The sequence below is a fragment of the Leopardus geoffroyi genome, chromosome C1 (genome assembly GCF_018350155.1).
Source record: "Leopardus geoffroyi isolate Oge1 chromosome C1, O.geoffroyi_Oge1_pat1.0, whole genome shotgun sequence".
Classification (NCBI taxonomy): domain Eukaryota; kingdom Metazoa; phylum Chordata; class Mammalia; order Carnivora; family Felidae; genus Leopardus; species Leopardus geoffroyi.
Window position 1 is genome coordinate 173,279,429 of NC_059328.1, and position 16,864 is coordinate 173,296,292.

The following is a 16,864-nucleotide window of genomic DNA, read 5'->3' on the forward strand; positions in this document are numbered from 1 at the left end:
TAACTAGATAACTATCAAATCATCCTAAATATCCCAGAAATTGAGCTGATGACAGGCAGAATGAATTCCACCATGAAAGGTAGAGAAGGGGTCACATCAAAGAAGGTAGGAAGTCCAGAGACATCGTTTGGGACAGAAACAGATCATGGCAGCTTGTGTGGGAAGGGAGCCACAGTTGTGGAGAAGGGTGAGGGATAGACTAGCATACAGGGGCATACACAGGAAAAACAAATATCCATAGTAATTAGCTTGGAAAGTGAGTGGGGCTGAATTTCATGAGTTCTTGCAACCAGCAGGGCTTAAAGTCTGTAGTTTTTAAGGTCAGCATGCTTGGCTCTGGGAGAGCTCAGAGGATACTGGGGTTGGCCTTGGAGAGAAGGAAAGGCAAACATCCCACTGACATATAGCGTGGAAACAGTGATCTGAAGAGCACCTGGGACACACACTGGGGAGGTTATTCACTCATCTTAGAGAGGGTTTCAGAGACAGTATTCACAGATACACCACTCAGGGAATAAAGGAACTTACTGGCACCATTTCCTGTCCCACACCTCAGCATAAGCATAGGGCCACTGCAAGAACCAGCAAAACTCAGACACTATCTAATTTTTTCACCCAACCCCCCTCCAAATGGAAAATTGCCTCCCCCCAGTCACACTTGTCTCAGTCCCAGCACAGTGGGACCTCTTCCCCAAAAGGCAGGCCAAAATCCCTGCTCATACCATGTCTCCCAACATAGGAGTTTTGGGGAGCTTCAGTTTGGCAGTGGAGATGACAGGTCTCATTTCACAAGCAGGCCAGAGCACTTAGTTAAAAAGTACCACATTCAGGCCAGGAACCAAAAACTTCCCACTACAGGCAAAGACAGCCTCTGCAGATGACTACTCAGAGGGATAAAGAAGACAGGACAAAATGGCAAAACATAAGCAGCACACGCTGGAGACACCCCCAGAAGTGCCAGGCCCTAAGGAACAGGGGACACCACACGGCAGGGCACTACAGTACCTCTTCTTCATATGGCCATTAAAATCAAGAACAGGAGACACAGCTGACCTTCATAAAACACAAAAATAGGCACAGACTTAGACAAAATGAGAAGACAGAGAAATTCATCCCAGATGAAAGAAGAGAACAAGGCCACAGCCAGAGATCTAAGTGAAACAAATATAAGCAACATGCCTAAAGAGAATTTAAAGTAATGATTATAAGGATACTTACTGACTTAAGAAAAGAGTGGAAGACATGAGTGAGACCATAAACACAGAAATAAGGAAAAACATAGTAGAGATAAAGGGTTCAATAAACAAAATGAAAAACTTGCTTCATGAAATGTACAGCAGGCTGGAATCTACAGAGGAATGAATTAGCGACCTAGAAGACAGAGTAATGGGAAATATCTAAGCTGAACCAAAGAGAGAAAAAAGAATTATGGAAAATGAGAATAGATTTAGGGAATTCAGTGACTCCATTAAACGTAATACCATTGATATTATAGAAGAAGGAGAAGGAGAAGAAGAAGAAGAAGAAGAAGAAGAAGAAGAAGAAGAAGGAGGAGGGGAGGAAGGAGGAGGAGGGGAGGAGGGAGGAGGGAGAGGAGGAGGGAAAAAGGGGGGAAGAAAACTTATTTGAAGAAATAATAGCTGAAAACTTCCTTAACCTGGGGAAGGAAACAGATATCAAGATCCAGGATGCACAGAAAACTCCTATCCAAATCAACAAAAGGTAATCCACTCCAAGGCATATCATAATTAAGTTGGCAAAATATAGTGATAAGAAAAAAATATTAAAATCAGCAAGACAAAAGAGGACAGTAACTTACATGAGAAGACCCATAAGGTCAGCAGGGATTTTTTAGTAGAAACTTTCCAATTCAGAAGGAAGTGGTGTGATATATTCAAGGTGCTGAATGGGAAAACTCTGTAGCAAAGAATACTCTATTCAGAGAAGCTATCATTCAGAATAGAAGGAGAGATAAAGAGTTTCCCAGTCAAAAACAAACGAGTTTATGACCAGTAAACCAGCCCTGTAAGAAATACTAAAGGGGAATCTTTGAATGGAAAGGAAAGAAAAAAATGATACTATGAAGATAGAAACAAAACAATCAGTAAAAATTAATATTTCTGTAAAAAATCAGTCAAGGAACTCACAATATAAAAGTATGTAAAATATAAAAAACATGGGGAGAAGAGGAGAAAAGAATGAGTTCAAATCTAAACAACCATCAACTTAATATAGATTTTTATATGCAGAAGAGGTTATATGCAAACCTAATAGCAACCACAATCAAAAACCACAGATAAATATGTAAATAATAAAGAGAAAGAATACAAATATTTCGCTAAAGAAAATCAGCAAACCATGAACAAAGAGACAAGAAAGGATCAGAGAAAATCTTCCAAAACAACCACAAATAATAAAATGACAATCAATACACATTTATCAATAACTATTTGAGTGTAAATGGACTAAATACTCTAATAAAAAGGCATAGGGTGTCAGAATGGATAAAAAAAACAAGACCCATCTATATGCTGCCTACAAGAGACTCATTTGAGACTTAAATACAACTGCAGATGGAGAGTGAGAGGATGGAGAAATATTTATCATGTAACTGGATGTTGAAAGAAAGTCTGGGTAGCAATACTTAATGTCACACAAAATAGACTTTAAAAAGGACTTTAACAAGTGACAAAGAAGGATAATATATAATAATAAAGTGTAAAATACAAGAAGATATAACAATTGTAAATATTTATGCATCCAATATGAAGGAACACAAACACATAAAACAGTTAATAGCAAACATAAAAGACTAACTAATAATAACACAATAATAGTAAGTGACTTTAACACCCATGTTACATCAATGGATAAATCATCTAAACAGAAAATAAACAAGGAAACAATGGCTTTAAATGACACACTGGACCAGATGGGCTTAACAGTTTTATACAGAACATTCCATAGTAAAACAGCAGAATACACATTCTTTTTCAGGTGTGCATGGGACATTTTTCAGAATACATTGCATATTAGGCCAAAAAACAGGCCTCAACAAATTTAGGAAGATCGAAGTCATACCATTCATCTTTTCTGACCACTAGTTTCCCTGAAACTAGAAATCAAACACAAGAAAAATCTAGAAAGACCAGAAATACATGGAGTTTATATAACATGATACTAAAAAAATGAATGGGTCAACCAGAAATAAAAGAAGAAATGAAAAGATACATGGAAACAAATGAAAATGAAAACATAATGGTCCAAAAGCTCCTTGGGGTGTAGCAAAAGCAGTTCTAAGAGGGAAGCAATATAGCAATACAGGCTTACCTCAAGAAGCAAGAAAAATCTCAAATAAGCAACCTAACTTCACATCTACAGGAACTAAAACAGGAACAAACAAAACCTAAAATCAACAGAAGGAAGGAAATAACAAAGATTAGAGCAGAAATATATGATATAGAATCTTGAAAAGCAATAACACAGATCAATAAACCCAGGAGCTGGTTCTTTGAAAAGAAATCAATAAAATTGATAAGCCTCTAGCCACACTTATCAAAAAAGACAGAAAGGACCCAAATAAATAAATCACAAATGGGAGAGGAGAAATAACAACAAACACCACAGAAATACAAAAAAGTATAAAAGAATATTATGAAACACTATCCAATAAATTGGACAACGTGGAAAAAATGGATAAATTCCCAGAAACATATAAACTACAAAATCTTAAACCTAAAGGAATAGAAAACTTGAGCAAACCAATAATCAGCAAAGAAATTGAATCAGTAGTCAAAACACTCCCAATAAATAAAAGTCCAGGACCAGATGGCTTTACAAGCAAATTATACCAAATATTTCAAATAGAGTTAATATCTATTCTTCTCAAGCTACTCAAAAAAAAAAAAAAAAAAAAAAAAAAAAAAAAAAAGGAAAGGAAGGAAAACTTCCAAATTCATTCTGTGATGCCAGTATTACCCTGATACCAAAACCACAAAGACACAGCAAATAAAAAGAGCTACAGATCAATATCCATAATAAACATACATGAAAAAATCCTCAACAAAATACAAGCAAGCCAAATCCAACAATATATTAAAAGAATCATTCATCACAGTCAAGAGAGAGTTATTTCTGGGATGCAAGGGTGGTTCGAAACAGTCAATGTGATACATCACATCAATAAAAGAAAGGGTAAGAAATATATGATCATTTCAACAGATGCAGAAAAAGCATTTAACAAACTATGACATCCATTCATGATAAAAACCCTCAACAAATTAGGTTTAGAGAGAACATATTTCAACATAATAAAGTCCAACTATGAAAAACCCACAACTCATATCCTTAATGGGGAAAAACTGAGAGTTTTTTACATTAGGTTAGGAACAAGACAAAGATGTCCATTCTCACCTCTTTTATTCAACATAGTACTGGAAAAGAAATAAAAGGCATCTGAATTCACAAAGAAGTAAAATTTTCACTATTTGCAGATGACATGATACTCCATATAGAAAATCTGAAAGACTCCACCACAAAACTGGTAGAAATGATAAACAAATTCGGTAAAGTCACAGGATACAAAATCAATGTACAGAAATCAGTTGCATTTCAATACACCAATAATGAAGCAGCAAAAGGAGAAATTAACAAAACAATCCCATTTACAACTGCACCCAAAACAACAGGATACAAAAGACCTGTAGACTGAAAATTGTAAAACACTGATGAAAGAAACTGAAGATGACACAATGAAACAGAAAAAAAGTCCACACTCATGTATGGGAAGAACAGATATTGTTAGCATGTCTATACTACCCAAAGCAATATACCCATGTAATGCAATCCTTATCAAAATACCAACAGCATTTTTTCACTGGAACTAGAACAAATAAACTATAACAACTAAAACAAAAATTTTGTATGGAACCACAAAAGACTCCAAATAGCCAAAGGATACCTGAAAAAGCAAAGCAAAGCTTAAGGAATCACAATTCCTAACTTCCAGGTATATTACAAAGCTATAGTGATCAAAACAGTATGATATTGATGAAGTTCAACTATCCTTTTTTTTTTCTTTTATGGATTGTGCCTTTTGTGTGAAGTCTAAGAACTCCTTGTCTAGCTTTAGAACCTGAAGATTATCTCCTATGTGTTTTTTTTTTTTTTTTTGCTATAAGTTATATATTTTAAATTTAAGCCCATAAAGCTCGTAATCCATCTTCGGTTCATTTGGGGTATAACAGATCTTCTATGTAAATCTCAGATAGAATCAGAGAGAAAAACTGTGACAATATCTTTTACATATATAAATATTTATATCTATAAAATGAAGTCTAAAGCATACAATGACTTGTAAAGAGTGGGAAAATCTATTTTTGTTTATATGATATGAAATTAATCATGAAAAATACACAAAGTATGGTCAACTCTTTAAATGTATTTAGCCTTAAATATGTTTTTTGTAAAGTCCTCCCAGATTATTGATGCTAAGAAAGTAATGAGTCATGATATTCTATTTGCACATACATTCTGTGTTTGACTACTTTTAATACAAAAGATGGTATATAATATGGACATATTACAGTGTAACTAATAGTGTTACTCTCATTGAAAAAAAATATTGAGTATAAAAGAGGTCTTCTTGCAATGGTAATTTGTTATCTATGTTAAGAACTGAATCACTGACACTGGTATTTTGCTCAGAGATATTGAGAACTTAAAAGAGCATCCCTCCCAACTTTAAAATTAAAACAATACAATACAAAACAAATGAAAGGAAGAAAGAAAGAAAGAAAGAAAGAAAGAAAGAAAGAAAGAAAGAAAGAAAGAGAGAAAGAAAGAAAGAAAGGGACAGAAGAAAATACCAAGTTCACAAAATTTTCTGAATTGATTGGCAACCAACCAACCAAAAATCTGAGAGAGAGATGTCTACAGAAAGATGTAAGAGGTACTCAACTGCAGGTAAAAATATTTCAGGTAGTTTGGTGAAGTGGTGAGGGTTAACTGAATGTGCACTAGTGAGAAAAGATGAAACTCCTAGAAACTGAACATGTAAGAGGATTCTACATTGTTTTACAGGCTTTTGCTCCACAAGTCCTACTAGGTACTCACAAAAACATCATGAGCATTCTGATAAAGTCTCACCTGTGGTGCAGAACTGGAGAAGGGAAAAAGCAACTGCTATGGGAATTACACAAAATTCCACCATAACATGCCCTATTTCCCCTATGGAGCAAAAGCTTTTATCTGTAGGAGGAAAGGTGATAAACAACCTTGTTCTTGAGGCACTTAAGAACACCTTTTGTAGCTGGGAGAAGTAAGGCTATCAAATTTAGCAAATATAAGATTCCCAGTTAAATTTCGATTTCATATTAAAAAATAATATTTAGGTAGGTATCTACCATGTAATATTTGTTATTTAAATCAAATTAACCACCATTTATCTAATATTCAAATTTAACTGACCTTCTATAGGTTTTCAGACAATCCTAGGAATGAGGGTACAGTTAAAAAAGACAACACTCTATCTACCACTAAAGAAGAAACAGGACTACCTGCTGAGCTCAGAACTAGGTGAGAGAACACAGGAAGATTGAGAAGGGCAGCCCCTGAGACCCGAGGACACAGAAAATGCCTAAGGCTGATACTTGACCAGGAAAGACTCTGGAACTGTCATAGCTTGGGAGCAAAATAATGAGGAGCAAAAGCTAATATATGTGAGTTCCTGGACTGGATTCTCATATGTAAAAAATACACTAGTGGAAAAACTAGTGAAATTCAAATAAAATCTGTAATTTAGTTAATTGCACCAATGTTAATTTCTTCATTTTGGTAATGTACTACTATTATATAACAATAGGATATACAGAATGGTAGCAACAGTTAAACCAGTCTAAATCATTTCAAATAGAAAGTGAAAAAATAATATTACTTTTGTATTATCACAAAATATCAAAAAGATGAAACTAATACAGGATATGGAGAATACAAGCAATTTATTAATATGTAATCATAAAATTACCCTAAATATACTTTATCATATCAGTATATTTTGAAATATTTCTTCATATATATAATAACAGTATTTCAATTTGTAATTAGTTAACTTAAATGCTTCAATTTTTTATACATTTATTTTCTTTAGGTTTATTTATATTAAGAGAGAGGGGAAAAAACGAGTGAGAGAAGGGCAGAGAAAGAGGGAGAGAGAGAATCCCAAGCAGGCTCTGTACTGTGAACACAGAGCCCAATGAGGGGCTCAATCTCATGAACCATGGGATCATAATGTGAGTAGAAATAGGAGTCAGATGCTTAACTAACTGAGTCACCCATGTGCCTCAATTTTTGTTACATTTAATTCACTATTAGGAGGAAATTATTCTCAATCAGATGTGTATTAACTCCAAATCAGTTAATTTCTCTGTCATGTGTTTTCAATAAAGTCTCAAGAATAGGTTAAATAATACCATCTTTCATAATCTTAAAATTTAGTCTCATATTTTTTCACTCCTGTTCTGAAATATTCAGATTACTATGTAATTTTTTGATGTTTTTCATGAGCATTTATGTAATTAATAAAGTAAGATCAAGCTAAAACATCCAGAACTCAACTTTCATAATATTGATTTCAGATGATTTATTGTGTAATCTCCTAAATAAGTTTTTCAGATGTATCCTCATAGTAAAGTTAGGTTATCCATATTGGTAAAAAATATTGCATAAAGAATTCTATGTTCTTTACATTGCACTTTATCAGGTTGCAGATAATTTTATTTTGTCCCCTTCAGATGTAGTTCATTTTCAATTGATTACTTGATATAAAGTTACTTTCCTCCCATATATAATTAATAAGAATTTTAGAAATAGGATCTCTGAAAGTATATAAATAACCTGTCCCTCACCATATTTTTTAAAAATATAATTTATTGTCAAGTTAGCTAACAGACAGTGTTTACAGTATGCTCATGACTTCAGGAGTAGATTGCCATGATTCATCACTTATATACAACAACCAGTGCTCATCCCAACAAGGCCCACCTCAATGCCCATCACCAATTTTCCCCTCAGCCCCACCCCCCCCCATCAACCCTCAGTTTGTTGTCTGTTTTTAAGAGTCTCTTGTAAGTTGCCTCCCTCTCTGTTTGAAACTATTTTTCCCCTTCACTTTGTCTGTGGTCTTTTGTTCAGTTTCTCAATTTCCACATATGAGTGAAAACATATGATATCTGTCTTTGATTGACTTATTTCACTTAGGATAATACCCTCCAGTTCCATCCACGTTGTTGCAAATGGCAAGATTTCATTCTTTCTCATTGCCAAGTAGTATTCCATTGTATATATAAACCACATTCTTCTTTATCCTTTCTTTTTTTTTTTTTATTATATGAAATTTATTGTCAAATTGGTTTCCATACAACACCCAGTGCTCATCCCAAAAGGTGCCCTCCTCAATACCCATCACCCACCCTCTCCTCCCTCCCACCCCCCCATCAACCCTCAGTTTGTTCTCAGTTTTGTTTTGTTTTGTTTTTTTAATTTTTTTTTTCAACGTTTATTTATTTTTGGGACAGAGAGAGACAGAGCATGAACGGGGGAGGGGCAGAGAGAGAGGGGGACACAGAATAGGAAACAGGCTCCAGGCTCTGAGCCATCAGCCCAGAGCCTGACGTGGGGCTCGAACTCCCGGACCGCGAGATCGTGACCTGGCTGAAGTCGGACGCTTAACGACTGCGCCACCCAGGCGCCCCTTGTTCTCAGTTTTTAACAGTCTCTTATGCTTTGGCTCTCTCCCACTCTAACCTTTTTTTTTCTTTTTTTTTTTTTTTTCTTTTTTCCTCCCCCTCCCCCATGGGTTCCTGTTAAGTTTCTCAGGATCCACATAAGAGTGAAACCATATGGTATCTGTCTTTCTCTGTATGGCTTATTTCACTTAGCATCACACTCTCCAGTTCCATCCACGTTGCTACAAAAGGCCATATTTCATTTTTTCTCATTGCCACGTAGTATTCCATTGTGTATATAAACCACAATTTCTTTATCCATTCATCAATTGATGGACATTTAGGTTCTTTCCATAATTTGGCTATTGTTGAGAGTGCTGCTATGAACATTGGGGTACAAGTGCCCCTATGCATCAGTACTCCTGTATCCCTTGGATAAATTCCTAGCAGTGCTATTGCTGGGTCATAGGGTAGGTCTATTTTTAATTTTCTGAAGAACCTCCACACTGCTTTCCAGAGCGGCTGCACCAATTTGCATTCCCACCAACAGTGCAAGAGGGTTCCCGTTTCTCCACATCCTCTCCAGCATCTATAGTCTCCTGATTTGTTCATTTTGGCCACTCTGACTGGCGTGAGGTGATACCTGAGTGTGGTTTTGATTTGTATTTCCCTGATAAGGAGCGACGCTGAATATCTTTTCATGTGCCTGTTGGCCATCCGGATGTCTTCTTTAGAGAAGTGTCTATTCATGTTTTCTGCCCATTTCTTCACTGGGTTATTTGTTTTTCGGGTGTGGAGTTTGGTGAGCTCTTTATAGATTTTGGATACTAGCCCTTTGTCCGAGATGTCATTTGCAAATATCTTTTCCCATTCCGTTGGTTGCCTTTTAGTTTTGTTGGTTGTTTCCTTTGCTGTGCAGAAGCTTTTTATCTTCATAAGGTCCCAGTAATTCACTTTTGCTTTTAATTCCCTTGCCTTTGGGGATGTGTCGAGTAAGAGATTGCTACGGCTGAGGTCAGAGAGGTCTTTTCCTGCTTTGTCCTCTAAGGTTTTGATGGTTTCCTGTCTCACATTCAGGTCCTTTATCCATTTTGAGTTTATTTTTGTGAATGGTGTGAGAAAGTGGTCTAGTTTCAACCTTCTGCATGTTGCTGTCCAGTTCTCCCAGCACCATTTGTTAAAGAGGCTGTCTTTTTTCCATTGGATATTCTTTCCTGCTTTGTCAAAGATGAGTTGGCCATACGTTTGTGGGTCTAGTTCTGGGGTTTCTATTCTATTCCATTGGTCTATGTGTCTGTTTTTGTGCCATCTTCTTTATCCTTTCATCAGCTGGTGGACATTTGGGCTCTTTTCATAATTTGGCTATAGTTGAAAGGGCTGCTATAAACATTGGGTTACATGTGTCCCTATGAATCAGCACTCCGCATCCTTTGGATACATTTCTGGTAGTGTTATTGCTGGGTCATAGAGTAATTCCATTTTTTATTTCTGGAGGAACCTTCACACTGTTTTCCAGAGTGACCACCAGTTTGCATTTACACCAACAGTGAAAGAGGGTTCCCATTTCTCCACATTCTCACCAACATCTGTTGTTTCCTGAGTTGTTAATTTTAGCCACACTGACTGGTGTGAGGTGGTATCTCAGTGTGGTTTTGATTTGTATTTCTCTGATGATGAGTGATGTTGAGCATCTTTCATGTGTCTGTTGACTATCTGGAGTTCTTCTTTGGCAAAGTGTCTATTCATGTCTTCTTCCCATTTCTTTGCTGGATTTTTTTTTTCGGGTGTTCAATTCGGTAAGTTCTTTATAGATTTTGGATACTAGTCTGTTATCCCAATATGTCATTTGAAAATATCTTCTCCCATTCTGCTGGTTGCCTTTTAGTTTTGTTGATTGTTTTCTTTGCATTGCAGAAGCTTTTTATCTTGATGAGGTCCCAATAGTTCATTTTTACTTTTATTTCCCTTTCCTTCAGAGACGTGTTGAATAGAAATGCAACCTATTCCTGTACATTGATTTTGTATCCTGCAACTTTGCTGAATTCATGGATCAGTTTAGCAGCTTTCTGGTGGAGTCTTTCAGGTTTTCCTTGTAGAGTATCATGTCATCTGTGAAAAGTGAAAGTTTGACTTTTTCTTTGCCAATTTGGATGCCTTTATTTCATTTTGTTGTCTGATTGCTGAGACTAGCACTTCAACACTATGTTAGACAACAGTGGTGAGACTGGACATCCCTGTCATGTTCCTGATCTCAGGGGGAAAGCTCTCAGTTTTTCCCCATTGGGAATGATATTAGTGGTGGGCTTTTCATATATGGCTTTTATGATGTTAAGTTATGTTCCTTTCATTCCAACTTTCTTTAGGGTTTTTATTGAGAAAGGATGCTGCATTTTGTCAAATGCTTTTTCTGAATCTATTTTCAGGATCATATGGGTCTTATCCTTTCTTCTAATAGTGTGATGTATCACATTGATTTTCAGATATTGAACCAGCACTGCAGCCCAGGAATGAATCCCACTTGATCATGGTGAATAATTCTTTTAATATATTGTTGAATTCTCTTGTTGAGAATGTTTGCATCAATGTTCATCAGGGATATAGGGATATTGGTCTGTATTCTCCTTTTTAGTGGGTCTCTGTCTGGTTTGGGGATCAAGGTAATGCTGGCTTCACAGAATGTGTCCAGAAGCTTTCCTTCCATTTCTGTTGTTTGAAACAGCTTGGTAAGGATAGGTATTACCCTGCTTTAAATGTCTGGTAGAATTTCTCTGGGAAGCCATCTGGCCCAGGACTCTTATTTGTTGGGAGATTTTTATAACTGATTCCATTTATTTGCTGGTTACTGGTCTGTTAAAATTTTCTATTTCTTCCCGTTTGAGTTTTGGTAGTGTGTGGGTGTCTAGAAACTTGTCCATTTATTTCAGGTTGTCCAGTTTGTTGGTACATAATTTTTCATAGTATTCTTTAATAATTGTTTGTATTTTTGTGGTGTTGGTTGTGATCTCTCCTTATTCACTCATGATTTTATCTTTGGGTCCTCTCTCTTTTCTTTTTGAGAAGTCTGGCTAGAGGTTTATCAATTTTGTTTATTTTTTCAAACAACCAGCTCTTAGATTCATTGATCTGTTCTATTGCTTTTTTTGTGTTTTGGATTCTATATTTTTTATTTCTGCTCTAATCTTTGTTATTTCTCTTCTTCTGCAGGCTTTGGGATTTCTTTGCTGTTCTGCTTCTAGTTCCTTTAGGTGTGGGGTTAGGTTTTGTATTTGAGATTTTTCTTGTTTCTTGAGATAGGCCTGGATTACAATATATTTTCCTCTTAGGACTGCCTTTGCTCATACCAAAGGATTTAGACTGTCATATTTTTATTTTTATTTGCTTCCATATATTTTTTAATTTCTTCTTTAACTGTCTGGTTGACCCATTCATTCTTTAGTAAGATGTTCTTCAACATCCATGCATTTGGAGGCTTTCCAAATTTTTTGTTGTAGTTGATTTCAAGTTTCATAGTATTTTGATATAAAAATATTCATGGTATGATCTCCATTCTTTTATATTTATTGAGGGCTGTTTTGTAACCCAATATGTGATGCATCTTGTAGAATGTCCCATGTACACTTGAGAAGAATATGTATTCTGCTGCTTTGGGATGAAAAGTTCTGAATATATCTGTCAAGTCCATCTGGTCCAGTGTATCATTCAAGGCCATTGTTTATTGATTTTTTTGCCTAGATGATCTGTCCACTGATGTAAGAGAAGTATTAAAGTCCTCTGAAATTAATGTATTCTTATCAATAAGATTGCTTATGTTCATGATTAATTGACTTATCTATTTGGGTTCTTTATGTTGGGGGCATAAACATTTACAATTGTTAGCTCTTCTTGATGGATAGACCCCATAATGCCCTTCTTCATCTCTTGTCATAGTTTTAGTTTAAAATCGAGTTTGTCTGATGTAAGCATGGCTACTCCACCTTTCTCTTGACTTCCAGTATCATGATAGGTCATTCTCTATCCCCTCACTTCCAATCTGAAAGGTGTCCTCAGGTCTAAAGTGAGTCTCTTATAGACAGCATAAAGAGGGATCTTGTGTTTTTTATCCATTCTGATACCCTATGTCTTTTGATTGGAGCATTTAGTTCATTTACTTTCAGAGTTATTATTGAAAGATATGGATTTAGTGTCATTGTGTTATCTGTAGGTTTCATGCTTGTGGTGATGTCTCTGGTCCTTGGTAGTCTTTACAGCATTCCACTTACAGAGTCTCGCTTAGGATCTCTTACAGGGCTGGTTTATTGGTAATGAGCTCCTTCAGTTTTTTTTGTTGTTGTTGTTGTTCTTGTTTGTTTGTTTGTTTGTTTTGTCTGGGAGCCTTTATCTCTCCTTCATTCTGAATATTAGCTTTCCTGGATAAAGGATTCTTGGCGGTGTATTTTTCCTATTCAGCACATTGACTACTTCCTGCCACTCCCTTCTGGCCTGCCAAATTTCAGTGGACAGGTCTGCTACTACCCTTATGTGTTTACCCTTTTGGTTAAGGCCCATTTGTCCCTAGTTGCTTTCAGAATTCTCTCTTTATCTTTGTATTTTGTCGTTTTCACTATGAGGTGCTATGGAGATTCCTACTTTTGTTAAATCTCAAGGGAGTTCTTTGTCCCTCCTGGATTTGGATGTCTGCTTCCTTCCCCAAATTAGGAAAGTTCTCAGCTATCATTTGTTCAAATAAACCTTCTGCCCTTTTCTCTTTTCCTTCTCCTTCTCCTTCTTCTTCTTCTGGAACTCCTATGATATAAATATTATTACATTTTATTGAATCACTTAGATCTCTATTTCTCTCCTTGTTGTCTAGTATTTTCTTATCTCTCTTTTTCTCAGCTTCATCATTCTCCATAATTTTAGCTTCTATTTCATTTATTCTCCCCTCTGCTTCCTCCACCCTTGCAGGCACTGCATCTAGGTTATTTTGTACCTCATTTACAACATTTCTTAAATCGTTGTGACTATTTCTTAGTTCCTTGACCTCTGTAGCAATAGATTCTCTGCTGTTTTCTATGCTTTTTTCAAGCCCAGCTATTAATCTTATGGCTGTTATTCTAAATTCTTTCTCAGATATATTATTTATGTCTGTTTTGAGCAATTCTCTAGGTTTCATTTATTCCCAGAATTTCTTTTGAGGAGAATTCTTCTGTCTCATTATTTTGGCTAGTTTTCTGTCCTTTATGTGTTTTAATAGCTTGTTATGTGTCCTGCACCTGCAATCACTACTATATTAAAAATGGGTCATACACTCTCTAGGGCCTGGCTCTTCAGTAGGTGTTTTTGGAGTGTGTTGCATGCTATCTGTTGTTGTGACTCTGGCTGCTTTATCTCCCTACTCATAGTGGTTTTCTGGGCCTTCCACCAGGTGTGCTTTGATTTGTGCATTGAAATAACCCTGGAAATTTTTTTTAAAAGGTGGAGGATGGAAGAAGCCTTATTCCATCCAAAAAGAGAAATGACAGGGGTTGGAAAAAAGAAAATAAAAAAAAATGACTAGGCAGAGAATCAGGGAAACTATATGGCTTAATCCAGACAGAGAGAAAGAGAGGAAAATAAAGGAGGAGATACAGAAGAGGTGCAAAAAGAATAGATTAAAAAAGTCTGCTTAAACAAACCAATAACCAGAATATCCAGAATAGAGAAGGGAAGAAATAAGAGGAAGAAAGGAAGCAGGAAAAAAAAATACACACACATACACACATACAATAAGAATTGACCAAGAATCAAATCAGAAAGTGCAAAACCACTGGACACATATATGATGGTGCCTTGGAACCAGGGGCTGTGCTGGTCTGAAGGAGGAGCTGTCTGTTTCAGTCACTGTCAATATTCCTCTGTTACCAGTTACCCAGGCACGGAGGGGCATGGTTTGGTGTAGGCAGTTCCACCTGTCCTGTTCCCTGAAGCCCCACCTTGTTGGTAATGGGGAGAAAAATGGTGACACTCCAGTCTCTCCTCCCTGGACCGGGTGTCCCAAACCACTCTGTTCAGGCCATCTTCACAGTGCCAAGTGGGCCCAAGTGCAAGTGGGTCGGTTTGTCCCACTCCACAGTCTCCCACACTTCTCTGGCACTTGGCTGGGATTCAAACCCTGATGTCTTAAAAGATCCCACTCCTTGAACCCTGGATCTAGGGAAGTGCCACTCCACCCAGCTGACAAAGGGCCTCTGGATGCTGGGAGCCTGCAGGGTTTTTTGACCTTGGAGTGGCTATATACCTTCCTCCCACTGAACTCAAGGGAAGGGACTTCTCTCTCCAACTGTGCCTCTGAGCTCACTACCCATCCACCTGAAGAACACATACAGAGGGCAGCCCCAGTCCGGAGAAAGTCTCTCAACCGTGGATCAGTTTGAAATTGGTTCTTTCTCTGTTTTTTCCATTCCCAAGTCCATGGTTTTTCTCTTGTCTAAATACAATCCTATACTTCCACAGCCTCTCTTTCTCTTCCTTTTGTCTCTCCACAGAAGGGGATCCCTCCCTTCTGTGCCTATGCCTCCTGTTTTATCTCTCCCAATTTGCAATCACGCACCTCTGGACTGCAAAGTTGTCCCCATGGGTCTCTGGTGATGTTTTTGTCACTCTGTAGCCCGGATTCCGGGAATTCCAAGTCTTCTGGCCTCAATGCTACTGTGTTTGAGGGACGAGGGAACTCAGGTCCCCCTACTTCCCTGCCATTGACTCCTCCCTCATCAAATTTTTAATTTATATCTTTAGGTATTTATTTGTTTTTCTTTCACTTTGGACTCATGGTTTCCTATTGTATTAAATAAATTTTAATCCCTCACTATCACTGAAAGCACAGTAAGGAAGTGTTGTTATGCCTCTTAACATTCTGTAGGTTGATTATATTCTGTTCAACATAGTTCAAGGGTTTGCCAATGCATTAAGATTAGAAAAGTAGTGAATTGGGATAACATTTCTGCATTACCCTTCATTCTATATTATCCTGCAATACTTTTTACAAGTATTCTTGTTTGCTTCTCTCCCCAAAATTATCCACTTTATACTTGTTTCTTGAATCCCATGAGATTGCCAGAATTTCCACTGGCTTTTCTGTGACTTAAGAAACAGCTCTATTTTGAAGCCCTCTCCTTGGATTTAGCAAGACTTGGCAAATACTTTCAGGGAAGAAACTACTATTGAATGTCTACTCACTTCTCTGCAGTTTCCTTCTCTCTAAAGTTTACATCCTTAGATAATTTGCCTCAGTAATTATATGCTGAATTAAAGCAAATGCTTGACATTTTATCCAAATTTTCTATATGTTCTCAGCAGGAACATTGTTCTGCTGCAATCGATATCATAATAGACCAAGAATATTTTTGTCTAATAAAGTTTTGATAAATTATATTCTCTGGCAAAAAGTTTGGGATTTCAAATTCTGTGTTGTAAGTATATATATATATATATATATATATATTTTTTTTTTTCTTTATCTAATACCTAATAAAAAAAGGTAAGTTAGTTCATGTATATGACTACTCTATAAATTAACGGAACAAGGAAGGATGATCAAATGTGGAACAAAGTTTCCTTAGTAAACTGTGTGGTGTTTAACCTCCAGACACAGAAACGGGTGTTTATTTCAGACTCTGAAATTTTGTTCTATAATCTCTTAAATCTTTATCCTTTAAAAACAGGTGTGCTGAACTGGATGTTGAAGAAATAAAATACAACTAACAATAATAGTTCCACTATTTAACTCTTCTCAACCCTCTGATCACATGAATTCAATGATTGGTACAAATGGAAATGAAAGTTCAAGAGTTATTTCCAGAGGTAAATTAACAAAACCATTTATTATATAGATGATAGTAACCAGAGATTAGCTATAAAATATCTCATGATATTAACATTATGAGTTATGAGTGTTATGAGTAAAATAACAAATTTATTACCATTACCTTCTTTTACCATTACCTACATTTACTTATGATGTAATTTTTCTATGTATCTTTATAACTTGAAATTAAGAAAGGGTTTATAGGGTGGAATTCTCCCGACCTTCAATGTATCAGGCTGAAACTGAAAAATCTGCTGTCAGGACTACTGTCTAGAACCCAAGAAAGTATAACTACTGCATTGATATATCATATATGGAT